The following is a 24,152-nucleotide window of genomic DNA, read 5'->3' as shown; positions in this document are numbered from 1 at the left end:
CGAAGGCAGCGTCACTGGTAGGATCTGGTTGCTGGGAGCGCTGGTGCCCCCGCTGGTGCTTCCGCAAGTTGCAGGAAAACATGAACCTCTTCCCACACTCAGGCCATATGAAGGGCATCTCCCTGGTGTGGACACACAGGTGCTTCAGCAGGGAGGAGAAATTACTGAAGGCCTTCCGCATTCAGGGCAGCAGAATGGCCTCACCAACCCCCTTTCCCCCGTGTGGACCAGCTGGTGCTCCAACAGTGTGGAGGAGCGGGTAAAGACCTTCCCACATTTGGGGCAGGAGAACGGCTTCTCCCCGGTGTGGATGGACTGGTGACTCAGCAGGGCCGAGGAATTGCTGAAGGCCTTGCTGCACGTAGGGCAACTGAACGACATCTGACCAACGGGCTAGTAGGTCGGAGGGAAGAGCAAAGCCCTTCCTGCACTCGGGGCAGAAGAATGGCCTCTCCTCAGTGTGGACCCACTGGTGTCTCAGCAGGTGGGAAGAACTGCTGAAGGCCATCTCGCACTTGGGGCCGGAGAACAGCCTTCCCCGGTGTGGACCAACTGGTGCGTCAGCAGGGCAGAGGGATCACTGAAGGCCTTCCCACACTCAGGGCAGCAAAACGGCCTCTTCCCCTCTGAGGACCCACTGGTGCTTCAGAACCCTTTCAAATTTCACAATATCCTTCTGATAGGAGGGAGACCAGAATTGCACACAATATTCCAAAAGTGGTCTAACCAATGTCTTGTACAGCCACAACATAACTTCCCAACTCCAATACTCAGTCAGAGGATTGTGAAAACTTACAAACCCCACAAAAAACAAGCAGGAAAGAATGGAGGGACAAACCGAATTTTTGAGAGCCAGCTTGGAAGCACCACTGAGAAATCGGCGGACTGGGTTTATTGGGTCTCCGTTCTCCTTAATTACACTATATACGTATTTCTCTTGTGCTCTTCGTAGTTTCTCTGTGCTGCAGTGTGTAGTGGCTCGTTGAAATAATGTCCTGATGTCCTGAGGAACCAAAGACACAAACACAGCACCAACTTCATCAGCAAAGATAGCACTGTCAAGCTCGTGGAACTGTGTCTTACCACCCACTTCATATTCAGTAACAAGCCCTACAAACAGATCAACGAAATATACATGAAACACTTCTGTCATCAAAAAATGAAACAAATTAGAGGAAACCTGCAACACCATCAACAATATCCTTACTGGCATAAAATTCACAAAAGAGGAGAACAACAACAAAGTGCCAATTCTAGATGTCACAGTTGAGCGAACAGTCAATGGTAAATTCAAAACAGCGTCTACAGGAAAACACCACACGCGAACCACGTACTTAGCTACAGAAGTAATTATCCCTACACATACAAACAAATCTGAATCAGGACACTATTTCAACGAGCGACTATGCACTGCAGCGCCCAGTGATAACGAAGACCAAGAAGTAACTGGACAGCGCACTTAAGGAGAATGGGTAGCGAAAATACGCGCTGAAAACGGCTTCCCTGACCGGGAATCGAACCCGGGCCGCGGCGGTGAAAGTGCCGAATCCTAACCACTAGATCACCAGGGAGATGGTGAGGTACTTTGACAGTTCAACTGAAAATTGCTTCCCTGCCCGGAAATCGAAACCGAGCCAGGGGAGTACGAAGGCCTCCACCAGTGTCATTTCTTGTATCCATTGCTCCCGATGCGGTCTCCTCTACATTGGGGAGACTGGAGACTCCTCGCAGAATCAAGTCACAGCGCTTGAAGGAACATCTCCAGGACACCCGCAACAATTAACCCATCGCCCTATGGTCCAACATTTCAACCCCCCCCCCCCCCCCCCCCCCACTCTGCCGAGGACATGAAGGTCCTGGGCCTCCTCCATCGCCGCTCACTCCCCACCCGATGCCTGGAGGTAGAACGCCCCAACTTCCGTCTCGGATACATTCAACCCAAGGACATCAATGTGGACTTCACCAGTTTCCTCATTTAACCCTCCCCCCCCACCTTACCTCGGTTCCAACATTCCAGCTCAGCGCTGTCCTCATGACCTGACCTACCTGCCAATCTCCCTTCCCACCTATCCGCTCCATCCTCCTCTCTGACCTGTCACCTCTGTCCCCACTCCGATTCACCTATTGTACTCTTTGCTACCTTCGGCCCAGCACCCCCCAATTTATCTCGCCAACCCTGGAAGCGTCCTGCCTCTATTCCTGATGAAGGGCTTTTGCCCGAAACGGCGATTTTCCTGCTCCTCGCAAGCTGTCTGACCTGCTGTGCTTTTCCAGCACCACTCTGATCTAAACTCTGGTTTGCAGCATCTGCAGTACTCACTGTTGCCGAACCAATAAACCCAGTCTGCAGATTTCTCATCAACAAATTGACACAAGCAGACTCAACGTCTGCAGAAACTCTAGCCGCATTACTTTACATTAAAGACATCTGTGAAATGATGTCCAGACAACTCAACCCTCTCAGCATCATGGTAGCCCACAAACCTACCAACACACTTAAACAGCGGCTAATGAACCTGAAATATCCGATACAAACAACCACCAAACGAATGTTATTTACAAAATACCATACAAGGAAATATATACATGAACTCTGCCGCACAGTTCTCTGTGGCAAGAAATGCTGGGATGAGATAAGGAATATTTTTTCAGCCAAAACGAATCGGCACTGACTGGACAACCATTTAAAATCAACGCTGTCAGCCCAGGATGGAAAACCCGAAGGGATGAACAGCTTTCATACTTCCTGAAGATTTACAAAGCTGGGACTTGGTTTTGGTGTTTGTTCCCTTTCCACTCCCAGGAGCTGCAGTGGTTGGGGCGGTGAGATGTGAAATGTGCCCGTGAGCAGCGTGTGGGGCTATTTCAGCTTCCCCTCCACTGACAGCGCTGTGACTTGTCTCTGATGTTCTCAGGGACACTTACTGACGCGAGACAGTGAAAAGAGTCTCGTTCCTGCAGATCAGGAATTCAAACCTTATGCCGGCTTCAGGACAATGAGGAAGATTAATTGGAGTGTGTGAAGAAGCTGTGAGCTGCATTTCAAACAGGTAGGTGGAGTCAGATGCGTCATCCATTGCGGCCCGGCCCAGTGCAGACCTGACGCCGCCATGCTGCAGAGCTCTGACGTTAACACGGACATGCGCAGCAATGGGAACATTCACAAGGTGAACAGCCAAAGATAATCACTGTCACTGCTTCTCTTCCATAGTCCCAACTTTGTGAAGCAGTATCTTTCAATGGCAAAGGAATCACCCTTGTCCTCAGGTGCCTGCTTCATTTCGATCACAATTTCAAGCCCCTTACTGTTCTAGTCTCATTTCCAAACACTTGGCTCATAGCTTCAAAAGCAGCTCTGTGGGTATCTGCTTGTTCCACCCTGACAGGCCGTGGGTTGCAGATTCCCAATCAGTCCCAATGTGATTGAAATATTTCAACTCTTCCACTGATTTGCATCTTTACAAAACCATGGAGCAATCTCCCTTTCCTTTTGACGACAGTTCTCAACTGCAGTCGGCAGGGTTCACACCTGCGTGGGGAAACCACAGTGGATTTCATGTCCATCGCATTCACCACTCGGTCCACCAATACAGAAGCACACTGACAGCTTCATTTCCCAGGTCTCTCTGCTTGTGGAGCTGAGAAAGAGTGAATCATTGCAGAGTTTGTTTGAATCCAATCACTTCATAGGTTTCGAAAGGGTTAAATATCTGCAAATGGCGAGTCTGGGTGTTTCATCCCGAAAGATGAAACGGACGTTCAGTTAGAAACAAAACCAGAAATTGCAGGAGCAACTCATTAGGTCAGGCAGCATCTGTGGAAAGAGAATCAGGGACAACATTTCAGAACTCTTTTTTTTTCCCTCATCCAGGTACAGCCAAACCTATTGAGTTTCTCCAGCAGTTTCGCTTTCTGTCTCGGGCTGTCAGCATCCGCAGTCCTTTACGTTAGAAATTCAATCAATTCAGAAACCCCTTTGTGCTTCCTCAGTGGAAAAGATTTCCGTTTGGGAAACATTTTCCTAACACCATTAAAAACGCGCATCTTTGCAGCCAAGAAAGCGGTAGAAGCGAGAACACAAAAACGCTCCGTCCGTGGGTGGTTTCGAAACACCAACCTTCGGGTTAACAACCGAACGCGCTGGCCAATTGCGCCACAGACACAGGCCCAGGTACCGCACGCACCGTCACTTTGAGGGCGCTACTATTCAACTCATAATTCAACCTGCCCCGCCCAGAATTACCATTGTCTTCTATCAGTTTTACTTTTCCATGATAAAGCCTTGGACATTCATTGTGGAGACATGGGGACAGTCTGATCCCACCATCTGCAGGCACATCCATGTCACGAGGAACTAGCTCTTCTACACTGGGGCCATCGCCCTCCGAGCCTTTCAGTGCTTTGCCTCTTTCCGAATTTTCTCATTGGCCCCGAGCCGAGAAGGGGTTTGAATTCCTGATGTACAGAGAATTATTTCAATGTCTCGGGTCAGTTCATGTCCGGAGAATATCAGAGTCAATCTCCTGGCCTCTTAAACAAGGGGAAGGTGTCTGGACTGTCTCTGCTCAGTCGGATCGTTCATCCTTCATTCTCCTCTAATTCCACTTCCCAAAGAGTTTCTAAAGATTGACATAGCTGGAGACTGGGATTTCTGTTTTACTTCCTGAAAATTATTCCACCTGCTGACAGGCAATATTTGGCCAAAACCTCTTCCCCATTGTAACATTTGGATCATATCCAGGGATGAGCAATTTCCATTTTGTGGAGACATTCCCAAGTTTGGGAATGTTCTCTTTGGAGCAAAGAAGGTTAACTGGAGATTTCCAGGGGCTGTTGGCAATGATGGGAGAAGACGTGGTGGGAATGTTCAGGTTAATGATCAGAAGAACCTATTGCCACTGACTAGGGCCAGTTACCAGAGGACAGGGATTGAAGTTCTTTAATGGAAAGCAGCGTTTGTGTAGAACAAACACAGCGAATACTGCAGAAAGCCAACGGGTCGAGCAGCATCTGTGGAAAGGTAAACAGAGCCGACGTTTTGAGTGGTGCTACAGTATTTGTTCAGATCGCAGTGTTTTGCCTCTTCCCGAAGTTGGTCCAGGTCTGTGTCTCAATTGGCAAACACATGGCAAGTGCACTGCCGCAATGTGAAGTTATAGCCTTTGCTGTTAAAAAGAAAACAGTGCATTGTTTAAATGGTGATATATTGGATTGTGGAGAAAGTGAGGACTCGCGGTGAAAGTCGAAAAATGTAGCACTGAAAAAGCACAACAGGTCAGGCAGCATCTGAGGAGCAGGACAGTGAACGTTTCGGGCACAAGCCCTTCATCAGGAATGATGTATGGATGTACAAAGGGGTCGCAGAGACCCTCCACACCAGTCAATGCCAGTTGTCGGGCAGATGCAGAAGGCAATGAGCAAGGCAAGTGGTATATTACGAAGAGGAATTTAGTTCAGAAGTGGGGTCATTGAACATATTCAAGGCTAAGTTCATCTGAGTTTTGATCAACAAAGAAGTGGATGGTTATGGGGAGGTAAGAAAATGGTTTTAAGACTAGTACAGGTCAGTCACAGAGTCAGACAGCACTGAACAGACCCTACATCCAACTAGTCCATGCTGAGTATGTTCTCAAACGAAACTCGTCCCACCTACCAGTGTTTGGCCCATCAAACTTCGAACCTTTCATATTCATGTACGTATCCAAATGTCTTTTAAACGTTGTAACTGTACGTGTATAAAATCATGAGGGGCATGGATAGGATAAATAGACAAAGTCTTTTCCTGGGGTGGGGGAGTCCAGAGCGAGAGGGCATGGGTTTAGCATGAGAGGGGAAAGATACAAAAAAGATCTAAGGGGCACCTTTTCCACGCAGAGGATGGTACGTTTATTGAATGAACTGCCAGAGGAAGTGGTGAAGTCTAGTACGATTGCAACATTTAAAAGGCATTTGGTTAGGTATATGAATAGGAAGGGTTTGGAGGGATATGGGGACGTGTGCTGTCAGGTGGGACTAGATTGGGTTGGGATAGTTGGTCGGCATGGACAAGTTTGACCAAACAGTCTGTTTCTGTGCTGTACATCTCTATGACTCTATGACTTCCTCTGGACATTCATTCTGCACTCAGAACACACTCTTAAAAAACAATCCTTGTCCTGTCTTTATAAAATCTTTCTCTACTCACCTCAAACTATTTGCTCCCAGATCCTGAAACTCCCAGCTGAGGGAAAGGACACCTGTTGTTCACCTCATCCTTATTCCTCATGATTTTATAATCCTCTCAATCTCCTATGTTCCAGTGAGAAAAGTTCCAGCCTATCCACCCTAGATGTCGGTATATTCATATCCAGTTATGAAGTGTTCAATGCTGGTGCAGGCTGGAAAGATCAAGTGGTCTACTCCTGCTCCCAATTTATCCTGGCTGTTACGTTTCTCAGCCCCATTCTCCCGTTTTTTCACGGCAACTCTCAACCCTTGATACTCTATCTCAGTGATAAACATAGACAATGACCTGGCCTCGACAGCTTTCTGTGACAATGAATTCCATAGATTCACCACTCTCTGGCTAAAGAAATTTCTCCTAATCTCCATTCTCCCTTTATGCTGAGGCTATGCCCATGGGTATTAGTCTCTCCTCCCAATGTCCACTCTGTCCAGGCTGTTCAATATTCTGTACGTTTCAGTTAGATTCCCCTTGAATGTGGGCCTGTTAATCAGCATGAACCAAACCCTTCAGGATGAGGATAGCCGGGATTAGGTTCAACAAAGTGATAATGGAGGGACAGTGTGTGGGATGGAGATTTTCAGCTTTCAGGGAATAAGATAGGAAAGAAAGTTTAATAAAATTTACAATTGATCAGATGAGCCGATGGTCCAAGGAGAAGTGGATGGAGTTTAATTTAGACAAATATGAGCTGTTGCATTTTGATGAGGCAAATCAGGGCAGGGCCTATGTGGTTAATGGTAAATTAATGCAATTCTGTGCTCAAGGAAGCAGTTGAGGCAGCTTCATTAAGATACTATTGGATGGGTTTTTGCGTGGTCGGGGAATTAAGGGTAGTTGGGATAATGAAATTAGGAGGAGCTGAAATGATTGATAGATCAGCCATGATTTTAATGAATGACGGAGCAGGATCGATGGGCCAAATGGCCTACTCCTTCTATTACTTTGAAACTATAACCCTGAGTTTCCCATGGCTAACCCACCTAACCTGCACATCCCTGTACATTGGGCAATTAAGCATAGCCAATCCAAACCAAGGCCAGTGAGCAATGTAGTGATGTGGAAACCAAACACCAGAGAATGATAGAAAGGGACAAGGAGAATAAATGTACTAGCAATCAAAACTGGATTCTAACCATCACAAAAAATAAAACTAAAAGCTCAGTATGTGAATGTGTGCTGCATTGTAACAAAAGCGAATTAATTGACTGCACACGTTGAAGAGAATAATTCTGATCTGAGACTCCTTGCAGGCATATAGCTTCAGAATGACAAGGATTGGATCCGGAATATCGAGGGGATATGTGGCATTCAAGTCGAATGAGAGGCTCAGTAAAGGTAGAGGGTGGGCACTGCTAATCAAAGCACTGATAACATGGTAGTCTGTTGTCAGCTCGGATTTTAGGTCCTGATTTCTCTGTCCTCTGGTCTCCCTGTTCCCACAGAGCTAGATGTTGTCTGTTCTCAGCTCTGCTCAATTTCTGCTGAAGCTTTGACCCCCTTTTACACCTTCTGGAGCAATAAAATATTTTGAGCCTCCTGGAAATGACACCTTATCTATACACCTCCTGATTTTAAAAATCTCTATAAAGTTATCTGTCAACTTGCTAGGCTCCGTTGGAAAAATGTCCCAGCTTCTTCTTAACTCAACCCCTCCATTCCCAGCAGTACGCTGGTAAAGTAGGGAATAGGGAATTGTATCAAATCACATAAATGTCCTGTCTGAAACAATCTGGCTGTCTTCTTGCCTGAGATATTGAGAGTCCCTGGTGTCAGTAATTACGAATGCAATTATTTCGGTCACAGAATTGAACAATCATTTTGCAACAAAGGGGTCTACTCTGATAAGGAGGTAGTGGTCATTTCTAGGGTAACTGAACAGTTTGTAGATCAGGGAGATGAAGTTCCAGACACTTGGGAAGGGCAAGAAATGACTGTGATAAATAAGACAAAAGAACTGTGGATGCTGGAAATCTGAAACAAAAACTGAGAACACTGGAAAAACTCAGCAGGACTGGAAGCATATGTGGAGAGAAAGCAGAGTTAAAGTTTCCAGTCCAACAACTCCTCTTCAGGATTCTGAAATAGTTTGTGAGAATCCCTTAAGACTACTGCTCCGCTTTAAGACCATAATACCTAGGAGCAGGATGAGGCCCATCGAGTCTGCTCCACCAGTCGATCATGGCTGATATGTTTCTCCATCCCATTCTGCTGCCCTCTCCTCATAACCCTTGACCCCTTACTAATCAATAACCTATCTCTGTCTTAAATCCCCTCAATGACTTGGCATCCTCAACCCTGCTCCTAGTGGAAACATCATCTCCACATCCACACTATCCAGTCATAGTGTAGCACAGCGCTGCCTGACTCACTGTGATCTTCAGCATTTGTTGTTTTCAGGAAGGATTCCAGCATCTACAACAGCACGCTTCTAAATTTTGGACCCAGTTGGTTCGCTCTCCCTGGATCCCGTGAGATTTAACCTTACTCAACAATCCACTGTGCGGTACAATTAACAAAGTTCCCAGTCCCCACCTCTTTATGCATACGTAAGTAGCACGATGGATCAGTGGTGAGTACTGCTGCCTTACCACACCAAGGACCCGTGTTCGATTCCAGCCTTGGGGCGACTGTCTGTGTGGAGTTTGCACATTCTCCCTGCCGTGTCTGCGTGGGTTTCCTCCGGTGGCTCTGGTTTCCTCCAAAATCTAACGATGTGCAGTTTCGGGAGAAGTGGCCATATTGAATGGGCCCAGAGTGTACAGTCAGTGTACTGTAATGAGATAGGGGAAAGTGTCTGCATGGGTTACACTTTGGATGGTCGGTGTGGACTTGTTGGGCTGAATGGCGTGTTTCCACATTGTAGGAATTCTACGTGGCAATCCCCCAACTCCAGAGTCTCAGCACTCTTGGCTTTTCCCATGGACAGTGTTGGGGAGGGAAACAATGTTTTACACGGGAGGAAGGTTCAGTGAGTGTGAAGCTAAAAGTAAACGCAGTGCATTACTTGAGCTGTTTTCCCCGGTATACCAGAGGCTGAGGGGTGACCTTACAGACGTTTATAGAGTAATGCGAGGCATGGATAGGGTAAATAGACAAGGTCATTTCCAGGGATGGGAGAAGTCCAGAACAAGAGGGTAATATGTTTGGGGTGAGGGAGGCAAGTGTAAGGCATGATCTGCCGGAGGAAGTAGTCGATGTAGGTCCAATTATAACATTTAAAAGGCATCTGGATGGGTATATGAATAGGAAGAGTTCAGAGGAATATGGGCCAAGTGCTGGTAAATGAGACGAGATTAATTTAGACTATCTGGTCGGCACGGATGAGTTGGACTGAAGGACCTGTTTTTGTGCGGTGTATCTCTATGACTCTGGCTTGCCCGTAATGTTTGCCATGCCTGTATGTTCAGTTTCTGTCTGGTGTCGGTGCCAATGCCTTGATATCTCATTTCCTCCGCCTCCCGAGCTGTTAACCATTTCGTGTCTGGTTGTTTCTCAAGGAGCTGCATTGAAGGTTCATCCTGAATTGACACTTTTTTTTGCTTCCCAAAATCAGACTTACTCACTCCTAGATGTCGTGAAAGATACTAACTTTCAGGTGGAGGTATCCAAAATTCAGAGTTGTCTGTCCTGGTGTTTTCACTTTTCGGTCTCTGTAAGATCCTGAATCAGCTTGAACGGAGTGAGAATAGAGGGGTGAGAAGGGGTGGGATGGTGCTTTCAATTTTGTGGAAAAAGAAAAGAATGTTCTGCGGAAAGTAGAATTGCTTGTTTGGAATTTCTAACCTGGACTGACAGTGATGATTTTTGTAATCTCTTTTTACAGATTATTTGAAGATCTGAAGACGGAAGTTTCAATATCAATAGATGAAGGGCTTTGCCTGAAACATTGACTCGACTGCTCCTCGGATGCTGCCTGATCTGTTGTGATTTTCCAGCATTGCACTTTGACTCTGACTCTCCAGCATTTGCTGTCCTCAATTTCACGTCAATGTCTGACAGTCACTGAATCCATCGGGACTATAACAATTTTCGACCATGATTCTGTGAGAAGGAACCAAGCGTTTTAGTTCCTGTTTCAGTACGTTTTCAGCATCAGTGAGACTGGAAGAGAGACCCTACTGTTGCAGCACTTTGATTGTGGAGCCAGTAAATGTTATACAGACTGGGAAGAGGAATTCACGGCAGAGAGGTGCTGTACACACGTTTGTGTGCAGGTGAACATAGAACATAGAACATAGAACATAGAACAATACAGCACACAACAGGCCCTTCGGCCCACGATGTTGTGCCGAACTTCTAACCTCGATTAAGTACCCATCCATGTACCTATCCAATTGCCGCTTAATGGTCGCCAATGATTCCGACTCTGCCACTCCCACGGGCAGCGCATTCCATGCCCCCACCACTCTCTGGGTAAAGAACCCACCCCTGACATTTCCCCTATACCTTCCACCCTTCACCTTAAATTTATGTCCCCTTGTAACACTCTGTTGTACCCGGGGAAAAGGTTTCTGGCTGTCTACTCTATCTATTCCTCTGATCATCTTATAAACCTCTATCAAGTCACCCCTCATCCTTCGCCGTTCCAACGAGAAAAGGCCGAGAACTCTCAACATATCCTCGTACGACTTCCTCTCCATTCCAGGCAACATCCTGGTAAATCTTCTCTGCACCCTCTCCAAAGCTTCCACATCTTTCCTAAAGTGAGGCGACCAGAACTGCACACAGTACTCCAACTGTGGCCTAACCAAAGTCCTGTACAGCTGCAACATCACTTCACGACTCTTGAATTCAATCCCTCTGCTAATGAACGATAATACTCCATAGGCCTTCTTACAAACTCTATCCACCTGAGTGGCAACCTTCAAAGATCTATGTACATAGACCCCAAGATCCCTCTGTTCCTCCACCTGACTAAGAACCCTACCATTAACCCTGTATTCCGCATTCTTATTTGTTCTTCCAAAATGGACAACCTCACACTTGGCAGGGTTGAACTCCATCTGCCACTCCTCAGCCCAGCTCTGCATCATATCTAAGTCCCTCTGCAGCTGACAACAGCCCTCCTCACTGTCCACAACTCCACCTATCTTCGTATCATCTGCAAATTTACTGACCCACCCTTCGACTCCCTCATCTAAGTAATTAATAAAAATTACAAACAGCAGAGGACCCAGAACTGATCCCTGCGGAACTCACTTGTAACTGGGCTCCAGGCTGAATATTTACCATCTACCACCACTCTCTGCCTTCGACCGGTTAGCCAGTTTTCTATCCAATTGGCCAAATTTCCCTCTATCCCATGCCTCCTGACTTTCCGCATAAGCCTACCATGGGGAACCTTATCAAATGCCTTACTAAAATCCATGTACACTACATCCACTGCTCTACCCTCATCCACATGCTTGGTCACCTCCTCGAAGAATTCAATAAGACTTGTAAGGCAAGACCTACCCTTCACAAATCCGTGCTGGCTGTCCCTAATCAAGCAGTGTCTTTCCAGATACTCATAAATCCTATCCCTAAGTACCCTTTCCATTACTTTGCCTACCACAGAAGTAAAACTAACAGGCCTGTAATTCCCGGGGTTATCCGTATTCCCTTTTTTGAACAGGGGCACAACATTCGCTACTCTCCAGTCCCCTGGTACCACACCCGTTGCCAGTGAAGACGAGAAGATCATTGCCAACGGTACTGCAATTTCCTCTCTTGCTTCCCACATAATCCTAGGATATATCCCGTCAGGCCCGGGGGACTTGTCTATCCTCAAGTTGTTCAAAATGTCCAACACATCTTCCTTCCTAACAGGTATCTCTTCTAGCTTACCAGTCCATTTCACACTCTCCTCTTCTACAATACGGTCCCTCTCGTTCGTAAATACTGAAGAGAAGTACTTGTTCAAGACCTCTCCTATCTCTTCCGACTCAATACACAGTCTCCCACGACTGTCCTTGATCGGACCTACCCTCGTTCTCGTCATTCTCAGGTTTCTCACATACGCATCAAATGCCTTGGGGTTATCCTTTATCCTATCCGCCAACGATTTTTCATGCCCTCTCTTAGCTCTCCTAATCCCTTTCTTCAGGTCCCTTCTGGCTATCCTGTATCCCTCCACTGCTCTGTCTGAATCCTGTTTCCTCAACCTTATGTCAGCCTCCTTCTTCCTCTTTACCAGACATTCAACCTCTCTCGTCAACCAAGGCTCCCTCACACGACCATTTCTTTCCTGCCTGATAGGTACATACATATCATGGACACGTCGTATCTGCTCTTTGAAAAAGTTCCACCTTTCCACCACATCCTTCCCTGACAGCCTATGCTCCCAACGTATGCTCCTCAAATCCTGCCTTACAGCATCGTAATTTCCCTTCCCCCAATTATAAAATCTACCTTGTTGTGCGCACCTATCTCTCTTCTTAACCAAGGTGAAAGTCACAGAATTGTGGTCACCATCACCAAAATGTTCACCCACTAACAAGCCCACCACTTGTCCCGGTTCATTACCGAGTACCAAATCCAATATGGCCTCCCCTCTGGTTGGACAATCTACATACTGTGTTAGAAAAGCTTCCTGGACACACTGCACAAACACCGCCCCATCCAATCTACTTGATCTAAAGAGCTTCCAATCAATATTTGGGAAGTTGAAGTCGCCCATGACTACGACCCTGTGGCTTTTGCACCTTTCCAAAATCTGTTTCCCAATCTGTTTCTCCACATCTCTGCTGCTTTTGGGGGGCCTATAGTAAACACCCAACAAGGTGACTGCACCTTTCCTATTTCTGACTTCAGCCCATACTACCTCCAGAGGCAGATCCCCCTCAAACTTCCTTTCTGCAGCCGTTATACCATTTCTAATTAGCAATGCCACCCCCCCTCCTTTTTTCCCACCCTCCCTAATCTTACTGAAACACCTGTAACCAGGAACCTCCAACAGCCATTCCTGTCCCTCATCTATCCACGTTTCCGTGATGGCCACAACATCGTAGTCCCAGATACCGATCCACGCCTTAAGTTCACCCACCTTATTTCTGATACTCCTTGCGTTGAAGTATACGCACTTGAGCCCATCTCTGTATCCGCAAGTAGTCCCTGTCAGTGCTACCTTCTCCACAGCCTCCCTACAGTCTTGGGCATCCTGACACACAGCTAGCTTACTTGCTGGACTACAAGTCCGGATCCCATCCCCCTGCCAAATTAGTTTAAACCCCCCCGAAGAGTGCTAGCAAACCTACCCCCCAGGATATTGGTGCCCTTCTGGTTCAGGTGCAACCCGTCCTGTTTGTGCAGGTCCCACCTTCCCCAGAATGCAGTCCAATTGTCCAAATATCTGAAGCCCTCCCTCCTACACCAGCCTTGCAGCCACGTGTTCAACTGCACTCTCTCCCTATTCTTTGCCTCACTGTCATGTGGCACCGGCAACAACCCAGAGATGACGACTCTGTCTGTCCTAGCTTTTAGCTTCCAGCCTAACTCCTTGAGCTCTTGAATGACCTCCCCACCCCTCTTCCTACCTATGTCGTTGAAGCTTCGGTCATGGAGAAACCTAAGGAATCCCGTCCCGTAGAGAAACCGTGGAAGTGTGGCGACTGTGGGAAAGGCTTCCGTTTCCCATCTGACCTGGAGACCCATGGGCGCAGTCAAACCGGGGAGAGACTGTTCTCCTGCTCTGAGTGCTGAAAGGGCTTCAGCAATTCCACCCGCCAGATGAGCCATCGGCGGGTCCACATTAGGGAGAGACCCTTCAGCTGCCCTGAGTGCGGGAAGACCTTCAGCATTTCCTCTGTCCTGCAGAGGTACCAGCGGGTCACACAAGCGAGAGGCCATTCTCCTGCCCCGAATGCGGGAAGACCTTCAGCTATTCCTCCGTCCTGCTGACCCACTGCCGGGTCCACATATTGGAGAAGCCCTTCAGCTGCTCCAAGTGCGGGAAGGCCTTCAACGATACCTCTGCTCTGCTGAGGCACCAGCGGGTCCACACCGGGGAGAGCCCGTTCTCCTGCCTCAAGTGCGGGAAGGGCTTTAACCAGGCATCCCACCTTCGGGTCCATACCGGGGAGAGGCCCTTCCCCTGCCCAGAGTGCGGGCAGGCCTTCAGCAATTCGTCCCACCTGCTGAGGCACAAGCGGGACCATACCGGGGAGAGGCCGTTCACCTGCCCCGAGTGCAGGCGGAGGTTCTCATCATTCTGCACCTTACAGAAGCACCAGCGGGCACACCAGTGCTCCCAACAATCTGATTCTGCTGGTGAAACTGCTGTGGGTCACTGCCAGGACTGAACCCCTGCCCATTCTGACAGTGCTTATAGCGGGAGAGTCGGTCGGAATTTTTGTTTTATGCCGTCGTGCTCCCCACCCCTGCAACTTTGCTTCCAGTGGGCACTGCTGCTCGTTGAGACCAGGAGCTGTTCTCTCTAGTGTTTTCTGTCCAGTTAAAGAATTATCTCTGTCTGGGAACGAGCCCCAGTCTGTAAGAAATAGCTGAATACTTCAGGGTGTCCATTCACATTCAGCAGTGACTTTGAAATTAAATTTACGGTTATGTGCCTGTGAACAACTCATCATCGAAGAATTGCCCAACGGCTTGGCAATCCATTGTTGGGAATTGATTGCTTCAATTGATAATTTTAAAAATTCTCTTCCTTAATTTACCCCTTAATTTTGTGTCTATGGGATGGTGGAGGACTTGATCATAAGGCTTAAATCATCGCTATTAACTGGATTATCTTGTTTAACTTTGCCCTAGTAAATTTGCGGTATTCATAATTGTTTGTTCTTGTTTAAATTATAATTCTGGTGTGCAAGATCTGTTCATCAAGTGTGTCCTCTTGATGAAACTGCTGTGGGTCACTCCCAGGACTGAGCCCCTGTGCATTCTGACAGTGTGTGTACAGTGGGAGAGTCAGTGGGCTTTTTTGTTTTATGCCCTTGCCCCGCCCTGCCCCGCCGCCAACTTTGCTTCCATTGGGCGTTGCTGCTTGTTGAGCCCAGGAGCTGTTCTCTCGAGATTCTACTGTCCAGTTAAAGAATTGTTGGCTCTTTCTGGGAATGAGTCCCAGCCGGTAAGAAATGACTGAATACTTTGGGGTGTCTCGTCACATTCAGCAGTGACTTTTAAATTGGATTTACAGTTACGTGTCTGTGAAAAACCCATAGTCCAAGTATTGCACAAAGGCTTGGCAATACATTGTTGGAAACTGTTTGTTTGAATTGGTAAGTTTTTTAAAAAAATTCTTTCTTAATTTGCCGCTGAAATTTCTATTTCTGAGATGATGGGGGACTTGATCAAAGGGTTTAATTCATTGCTATTAATTAGATTACCTACTTAACTTTGGCCTAGAAAAGTTGCCGTATTTATAATTGTTGGTTTTTGTTTAAATTATAATGTTGATGTGCAAGATCTGTTCTTCATCAAGTCTGGTTAGGAACAGTTGAGAAATTGAGGGACATTGCCTGTTTTAATTTCACTGTGTTGTGAATCTGGTGAGAGTGACATTCATTTGTATTTGGTTGCTTACCCTTAGTTGTAATGTCTTTCACCCCAACTATTCACTATGGTAGTGAGTTCCACAGTCTCACCACACTCTGAGGTTTTTCATGAAATCTTTAGTACATAATTGGAAGGGAAAGTGTTGACGAGGGCCGAATATAGGGTCTTAAATGCAAAAGCCAGGAAGTCATTCGACAAAGTAAAACCATGACAATGTAGGGACAAAGAAGGAACTTTGACAGCAATGCAGAGGTCACACGTCAGATTTCAAGATAATGGTCGTGACAAAAAGAAAAAGTACTCTGCCGATATTGGATATTGTAATTAAGCAAGTTTCGAGATGCTGCAGTTGGTTGAATATGATGACGTAAGAGATGAAATAACCAAAACCACGAATGTAATTTGATGCCGGTAACCATAAAGCAAGAGTATACTGTTGATTGAAATAGGTCAATTGCGTGCAAGTAGGCCATTCAGCCCATCGAGTCAACATTGACTGACCGTCCCACCCAAAACCAGTTCGCTACTCTATCTCTGTAACCCTGCATCTCCCATGGTCAATCTACACTCACCTGCACATCCTTTGGACTGTGGTAGGAGGCCAGAGCACCAGAGGAAACCAACGCAGACACAAGGGGAGAATGTGCAAACTCCTCACAAAGAGTCGGCCCGAGGGTGGGTTCAAACTCAGATCACTGATGCCGTGAGGCAGCAGTGCTAACCACCGTGCCACCACCACATGCTGCTCTCTAATGAAGTGAATTTCAAAGACTTGGGAATACCTGAGAGAAAAACAAAACTCTCCTATCTTAAATGAGAGGCTAGTCTCTGGCTAGAAATGAGTGGACATTACATTTACATTAAGTCCTCTCCAGATGTTATACAGCTTCATCAGATCATCTGTTTCTTCTAAACGCAAATTGATACAAGCCCAGCCTGACATCCCCTTGTCCCCGATTATAAGTTGAGTAAATCAGCGACCCTCGACCTCACTGGCATGACACAGGATGCTCTCAATCCAAGTTGACCTGAATTGTCTCACCTCTTGACGCCCACGCCACCATGTGGTCAGCCGTAACTCAGCCCTGAACGAGAGCAGAGGATTTGAATAGACAGCAGTGAGGTGGACATTGCATTCCCAGAGAATATAGTTCAAGTGAGAAAGTTGTTCAGCTCACATTCAGATCATTGCAGGGATCATATCTTCTCTCATTTAAATATCTTAGATCCCAATAACGGTCTAGTTTTGTTGTACATTGTGTGTGTTTTACCTGATTTTCTGTTGCTGTCATTCCCATTAGGGTGTGTGAATTCAGTACCAGATAATAGGCTCAGTTCTGAATTATCCTTGAGGATTGGTGTAGAACGTACTAAGTGTCAGTCATAATGGAAGAAGCTCTACTGTTTATTTAACCCTTTGCTGTCATTGTCCAGGGACTGAATGAATGGGGAAGTGTAGAGGGAGTTTTACTCTATATCTAACCCAATGCTCTCTCTGTCTTGACAGTGTTTGTTGGGGACAGTGTTGAGGTAGCCTCACTTTCAATTTAAGAGTAGAGGAAGCTTTATTCTGATTGTAATCCCATGCTGTCCTTTTCCTGGGAGTGTGAGATGGCATCTGTAATTGAAGTGAATGCAGACTTGCTGTGGGAGTGGAGGGTACTTCTACCTGAGCACACCCATCTTTGAGATTGCTGTGCTGACCAAGACAATCTCAGACACCTTCATTCACCTTTCCAACCAACCACAGGGTGGTTAAGGATGGTATAAATGCAAGCATTGCCAGAGATGCCCACACCCCATGCATGAATAAATACTTTTTGTTTAAAAGTTACATTCACGTTCCAAACCCTCTAATGTATGATGACTTACATGGAAAATTCCTGTCAGTTTGGAATATCATTTTAAAACATAGGAATGTGTCAACCATGTAGAAATATAACAAGAACAACAAATGGAGAAGTTAACAGGTAATGAGCAGGACCAGAATGCTGAGTCAGTCTGACCTCCATGGCTGAGAGAGTTCTCCCACATGTTGAAGTTACACCAGTGCCTTTTACTCTTGCAGCTTGCCAAAAGTTTGTCCCCGATGTAAGATCATTCAATAACCCGAAGAACTAACTGTTTTTATCTCCATAGCTGCTGCCAGACCTGCTGAGTAATTCCAGCCCTTCTGCTTTATTCTTTTATCGGATTTGAGCTTCCCTAAGTCAATGTAATAAAGAACTGCAATGCTGGAGATCTGAAACACAAAAATGCACCAATTGCTGGAGAAACTCAATATGACTGGAAGCACAAGTGGAGAGAGAAGCAGAGTTAGCATTTCAAGTGCTGTGACCCTTCTTCACAACTGTTCTGGACTCAGGCCAGGATATTTACTCTGTTTCTTTCTCTCTCTCTCTCCACCGGTGTTGCCAGACTGGCTGAGTTTCTCCAGCAATTTCTGTTCTGACACTTTAACAAGGTTGATGTTTGTTATCCATCCCTAAGTGCAAGGTGTCTTGCTTATGCCAATTCAGAGGGCAATTTAAGAGTCAACCACATTGCTGTGTGTCTGGAGTCACATGTAAGCCAGACCAGGTAAGCATGGCAGTTTCCCTCCTGAAAGGACATTGGTGAACATGGGCTTTTATGACAATTGACGTCAGTGCCATCGATACCATACTGAGACTAATTTTGTGTTCCCCATTTATGATTTGAATTATTCACATCTCACCTCTTGCTGTGGTGGGATTTGAACTCATGTTCCCTGGATTACTCATCCTGTGACATTATGTCCACACTGTTGTTTCCCATCCTTTGCTATTTTGTGTTTGCTCTTTATGTCTTAGTCCTCAGATGTTTGGGAAATTGAACCTGTTTAAAAGATTGCCCTAAACCTGCCCCTTTGACCAAGTCTTTGGCCACCTGTCCTAATCTGTGCTCCACTCTTGTGATTTTTAAAGGAATTCTCATTATGTTCACGTGAAGCACTTTGAGATAGTTAACTGTACCACAGGTATTATTTGAATGCAGCTTGTATCCCTATCTTAATATCTGAAAATAGAGGGTCATATTTTAAAAGTAGAAGACAAAAATGAGGATGATTTTTCTTTCTTTCTGATGGTTGTGTGTTTTCCTCAAAAGGCAGTGAATTCAAAATCTTTAAGGCAGATGTAGACAGGTTCTTGCTAACCAAGTGGGTGACAGATTGTCGGGGATGTGGAGGAATGTAGAGCTGAGGTTGTTTTCAGATCAGCCATGATCTTTTTGAATGTTGCAGCAGGCTCGTAGGGCCGAGTGGCCTACTCCCGCCCTTTGTATCAAGCAGTCTGTGTCTCCCCTCTTATAGCTATGAACTGGATAATTCCTTTCCAATATTGCTCCTTGCAGACAGTTAAGTGAACACCAGGTGGTCTCCTATTGGGAGCAGGCATATTGTAGGAATTGCAATATTTCTTGTGTTAATTTTGTTGCTTCTTACTCAGTATTGCTGAGAATCATCTAAATAAAAACCAAAACACTTCTATAATTATCGCACTAATGGAAGTGTTGGTTTGGATGTAACATTGTTGAATAAGCCATTCCCAGCTTTTCCAGAATTCTGTGTTTAAAGCCCTCGAGTCTGGTTTCTACCCCTGAAACAGTTCTTATCAAGGTCATATTTGACATCCTTTGTAACGGTGACAGGGATAAACATTCCCTCGTCGACCTGCGGACAGCCTTGATCAGGGTTAATGACAGTACTGACCCTCTCCAACATCGCTGTATCCTCTGGGAGGGTCTGCTTTTAGTGTCTTCCGTTCTTATTTATTTAACCGTAGCTGCTGGTGTTGGCATCTATACTGATGATATCCAACTGTGCCTGAACACCACTTCTCTCCCGACTCCTCTGTCATTCATTATTTACCAACAATTTCATCTGAATGTCTGCCCAATTTCCAGCATTGGATAACCATAAACATTCCCTTAGTTAAATATTGTGAAGTGTGAAGCCATTGTTTTAGTCCCCAAGTTCGACCTGAGCACCTCCCGCCCCTCCCCCAACCCCAGTAACTCTGTTGACATCCTTCTTGTCACATTTAAAACTAGGATCGATAGATTCGTGATCAGTCGGGGGATGAACAGTTACAGGAAAAGGGCAGGAAAGTGGATATGGCGAATGCCAGATCAGGCACGATCCTACTGAATGGAGGAGCAGGCTCAAGAGGCTGAATGGCGTATTGCTGTTCTTATTTCTTGTGGATCCCGAGCCCTTACCTCTGATACAAGGCCCTGGCTTCAGTATGTGCCATTACTGAGAGTGCTGATGTTCCCTTGTGTAATATCAACAACTTAGCAGCTGCTGAAACCTCTTGCTCCTTTGTTACCTCTGAACACAATATGCCAATGTGTTCAGGGGAGGCGATGGCCACTTTATTGTCACCAGACCATTCACCCAGGTAATGTTCACGGGACTTGGGTTCAAAATCTGCCACGGCAGATGGTGGAATCTGAATTCAATATAAATCTGGAATTCAGAGTCAAATGATGAAATCGTTGTGATTTGTTGTAAAAACTTATCTGGTTTCCTGCTGTCCAAACCTGGTCTGATCTACATGTGATTCAGATCCACTGTCAGCTGGTTGAATCTTCACTGCACTTTCAATCAAAACCTCCAGGCGGAAGTTCACTATAACCTCCCTACTTTTGTACTCCATTTGAAGGCCAATCTCCCTTTTGCCTTCCCGATTACTCACTGAACTTGGATGAAGAGTTCATGTCATCCTTACCACCTGCATTCTAATCAACTGTATCTACTGCAGTCTTGGCAATAGTACATTCACTTTACTTATCCAAGTAATTCATATAAATATAGTAAATAATTTTGTGCCCCAGCACTGATCCCTGTGGAACGTTGCTAGTTGTAAGTTGCGATCCTGAGCATGCCCCTTATCCCTCCTGTATCATTGGTTAGCCAATCATCTATCCATACGATTAGACTGTTTCCAATATCATGTGCATATCATTGGCTCTGCCAGCAAGTCTTCCCAAACCGTTCTTGAAAAAGTGGTGGTGAGCTACCTCTTAAATTACTTCACAAATATGATGTGGTCTATAATAAAGGTTCAGGAGCGAGTTCCAGGATTTTGATCAATAACATCGAAGCAATGCGTATATGTCACACTTGGAATGTTGTGTTCACACTTATCTCCTCTTGCTGGTTGAAGTGATGGAGTGGAAGTTGCTCTTGAAGAGCCGCCACTCATATAATCAAGCCAGACAGATCGATTGTGGCCAGAGACACTGCCATCTTGCCTTCTCATCAATCTACATTCTTTCCATCCAAGTTTTAGTCACATCAAACTGCCTCGCAATGCTGTATGGCCACAGTAAACTATAATAACGTGAAGATCGCTGGGATGACTTTCTACATCCGACTGCAATATAATCACAAATCATTGTTTCCAGTTTTGGTGGAACAAAGGACATCGTATTGGTGGATAATTACAGTTAGTGCAGACACAGCTATCCATCGATATATATTAATTCTGATCACTTCAATGGCCAAATTTCAATTCAGAAACCAAGTGCACTCGGCTGCTTGTAACATAGACAACATGACAAAGTGGTTCATAGGAGGAGAAATGGGGCATTGAGGAGGAGTGAAATGTTTGCTTTTGGTCACCTCCACAATTGTTAGAAAAACAGGTTGAAACGATTCTTAAAAGGTGGCTGAAGTAATAATGTGGCATAACACTTCAGACAGCGCAAAGTGGAAGATCACTTTCTAGTGGAAGAAAAAGATATTTCTTATTTCTGAAAGAACTGGGAAACAGAAGAGGGAATGAAATCTGACTTGGGAGCTATTTCCTATTTGTTGAGAATGTTGTTTCATAACAGTCTTGGTTTAGAGCATAAGCTCTTCATCAGGAATAAAGGGTGGCCCAAGGGGGCTGAGAGGTAAATGGGAAGGAAGTGGGGCTGGATGAATGGCAGCTGGGAATGCAATAGGTAGATGGAGGTAGGGATTGATGGTAATAGGTCAGAGATGATGGTGGAGCAGATAGGTGAGAATCAAGGTGGACAGGTATGACAGGTCAAGAGGTTGGTGTCGAATTGGAAGATTGGATCTGGGACAAGGTTGGGGAGTGGAAATGAGAAAACTGATGAAATCTACATTGATACCATGTGGTTGGAGGGTCCCAAGTCAGAAGGTGAGGTGTTTTTCTTACAAGCGTCGGGGAGCAAGAGTTTGGCAGTGGAGGCAGCCCAGGACTTGTATGTCCTTGGCGGAACGGGAGAGCGAGCTAAAGCGTTCAGCCACAGGGCGTCGGTCGTTTAGTTTTAGTGTCCCAGAGCTGTTCCCTGAAACGTTCCGCGAGTTGGCGTCTAGTTTCCCCAATGTGGATGAGACCATATTGCAAGCAATGGACATAATCTTATAAATAGATTGCATAAATCTTAGCCTGCCAGAGTTCTTTTCTTTATTTAAATTAATGAAAATTTTAACTAAATTGGGTGACTGCATGAAACGGCTTGTTGGTCAGATTTGAATCATCACTCCCAAATAAGACAATGCCATGAATATCAGTGAACTGCTCTTTTTGTTAAAAACCACAAGTTCTTGATGTATTTTCACAACTTACTGGTATTCACATCTGCACATTCAATGTCAAACTCTGACATCAGAAATGAAATTACACCATTAATTTTGACTTTCAATATTCGAAGAAGCAAATTAATAGCACACAATCAATACCCAGTCTGATTAATATGAAATTAAATTTAACCAAAAAAAACATAAAACCAAGCTGGGAGATAAGAAATAGGGGAAGGGCATAAAGCAAGAAATGCAGCATCATAGAAGGTGCTCCTCCAGGGAGTGTATTTTACCAACTACCGCTGCTAAATATAAACACTCTGATATGATCCTCCGGTTTTAATGTAAACCATAGCCCCATACAGTAGGTACCATTTAAATGAGTTAAAAATACAAGCCTTGAGCAAATCCAGCCTCCAGCCTTACCCCCCGCTTCTTGGAGCTTGGACCTTCCTCAAGCTCCGGCGGGTCGTTGAACTCCTGGGCTCCAGCTGCCACTCCTCCACTGAAGAAGCTTTGGGAAGCAGATGCAAAGGCAACATACAGAACAGAGCACCATTGTAAATGAAAGCAGCTTACGGAGATATTGGGCAGAAGCATCACATGGTTTTTACCCATCGACCTCTGGGTTATGTGCCCAGCACACTCACGCAGCACTACTCTGCTTCTGGGCTCCCAGTAGCTGGATTGTGGATCAGTTTAAAGTAGGTCCTATATCTCTGACAACATCGGTACACAAGGCAGTGAAGAAAGATTTCAGCACACTGGCCTTCATCAATTAGGGAATTGAGTATAGATGTTGGCAAGTTACGTTGTAGTTATACAGGACGTTGATGAGGTTGCACCTGGAATATTGTGATCAGTTTTGGTCCCCTTGGTGTTCTGACTTCTTCAACTCCGGGTTTGTGTTGAACTTGATGGGATACTTTGTCCAACTTAGCATGTTTAAACAGTATCGCTCAGATGATTGATTTGAAACTTTTCAGGAAGTGAGCTCAATAAGATTGAACTATTCAAAGTTACTTGGACCCTATTTTAAAATTACATCAGTACCAGTAGTCAAAGACACGTACAGCATGGAAACAGACCCTTCGGTCCAACTTGTCCATGCTGACCTGATATCCTAAATTAATCTAGTCCAATTTGACAGCACCTGACCCATATATTCTGGCAGCTCATTTCATATATGTACCACCCCCTGCATGAAGACGTTGTCCCTTTAATATATTTCGCCTCTCACCCTAAACCTATGCCCTCTAGTTCTGGACTCCCCCACCCCTGAGAAAAGACCTTGTCTATTACCCTGTCCATGCCCCTCATGATTTTGTAACCTCTATTAGGTCACTCCTCTGCCTCCGATGCTCCAGGTAAAACAGCTCCAGCCTATTCAGCCTCTTCCTGGAGCTCAAACCCTACAACCCCCAGCATCATTCCCATAAATCGTTTCTCATGGAGAAGTTAACGTTTCAGTCCTGAAGAAGGGTTAATACCCAAAACGCTGACTACTCCACATTCTGAGGTTGTATTCTCACAACCTCCTGCTTGCAACTTCGGGTTGCAATATGTAGTGGCTCAGTGGTTACCACTGCAGCCTCACAGCGCACGGGACCCAGGTTTGACTCCAGCCTTGGATAGCTGTCTGTGAGGAGTTTGCACAATCTCCCAGTGTCTGCATGGGTTTTCTCTGGGTGATCCTGTCTTCTTACATAAACCAAAGATGTGCAGGTCATGTTGATTGGCCATGCTTAATTGCCCATAGAGTTAGGTACATTAGTTAGAGGGAAATGGGTGTGGATGGGTTACTCTTCGGAGGGTTTGTGTGGACTTGTTGGGACAAATGGCCTGTTTCCTGTAGCTAATCTCATCTGCACTAAT

General features: G+C 45.7%; 1 protein-coding gene and 1 non-coding gene across 2 annotated transcripts in view; both read right to left on the bottom strand.

The window, feature by feature from the left end:
* Nucleotides 1–24,152, bottom strand: part of LOC148143320 (uncharacterized) — a 76,566-nt gene that overhangs the window by 25,639 nt on the left and 26,775 nt on the right. The gene's annotated exons all lie outside the window — the stretch shown is intronic.
* On the bottom strand, nucleotides 1,500–1,571 carry trnae-uuc (transfer RNA glutamic acid (anticodon UUC)). Its single transcript has one exon. It is a non-coding gene; the product is annotated as a tRNA-Glu (tRNA).

This window comes from Chiloscyllium plagiosum, unplaced genomic scaffold (genome assembly GCF_037043375.1).
Source record: "Chiloscyllium plagiosum isolate Xiang-an unplaced genomic scaffold, Cpla_swu_hap1 HiC_scaffold_27, whole genome shotgun sequence".
NCBI classification, from domain to species: Eukaryota; Metazoa; Chordata; class Chondrichthyes; order Orectolobiformes; family Hemiscylliidae; genus Chiloscyllium; species Chiloscyllium plagiosum.
This window is presented reverse-complemented; position numbering and strand designations above follow the sequence as displayed.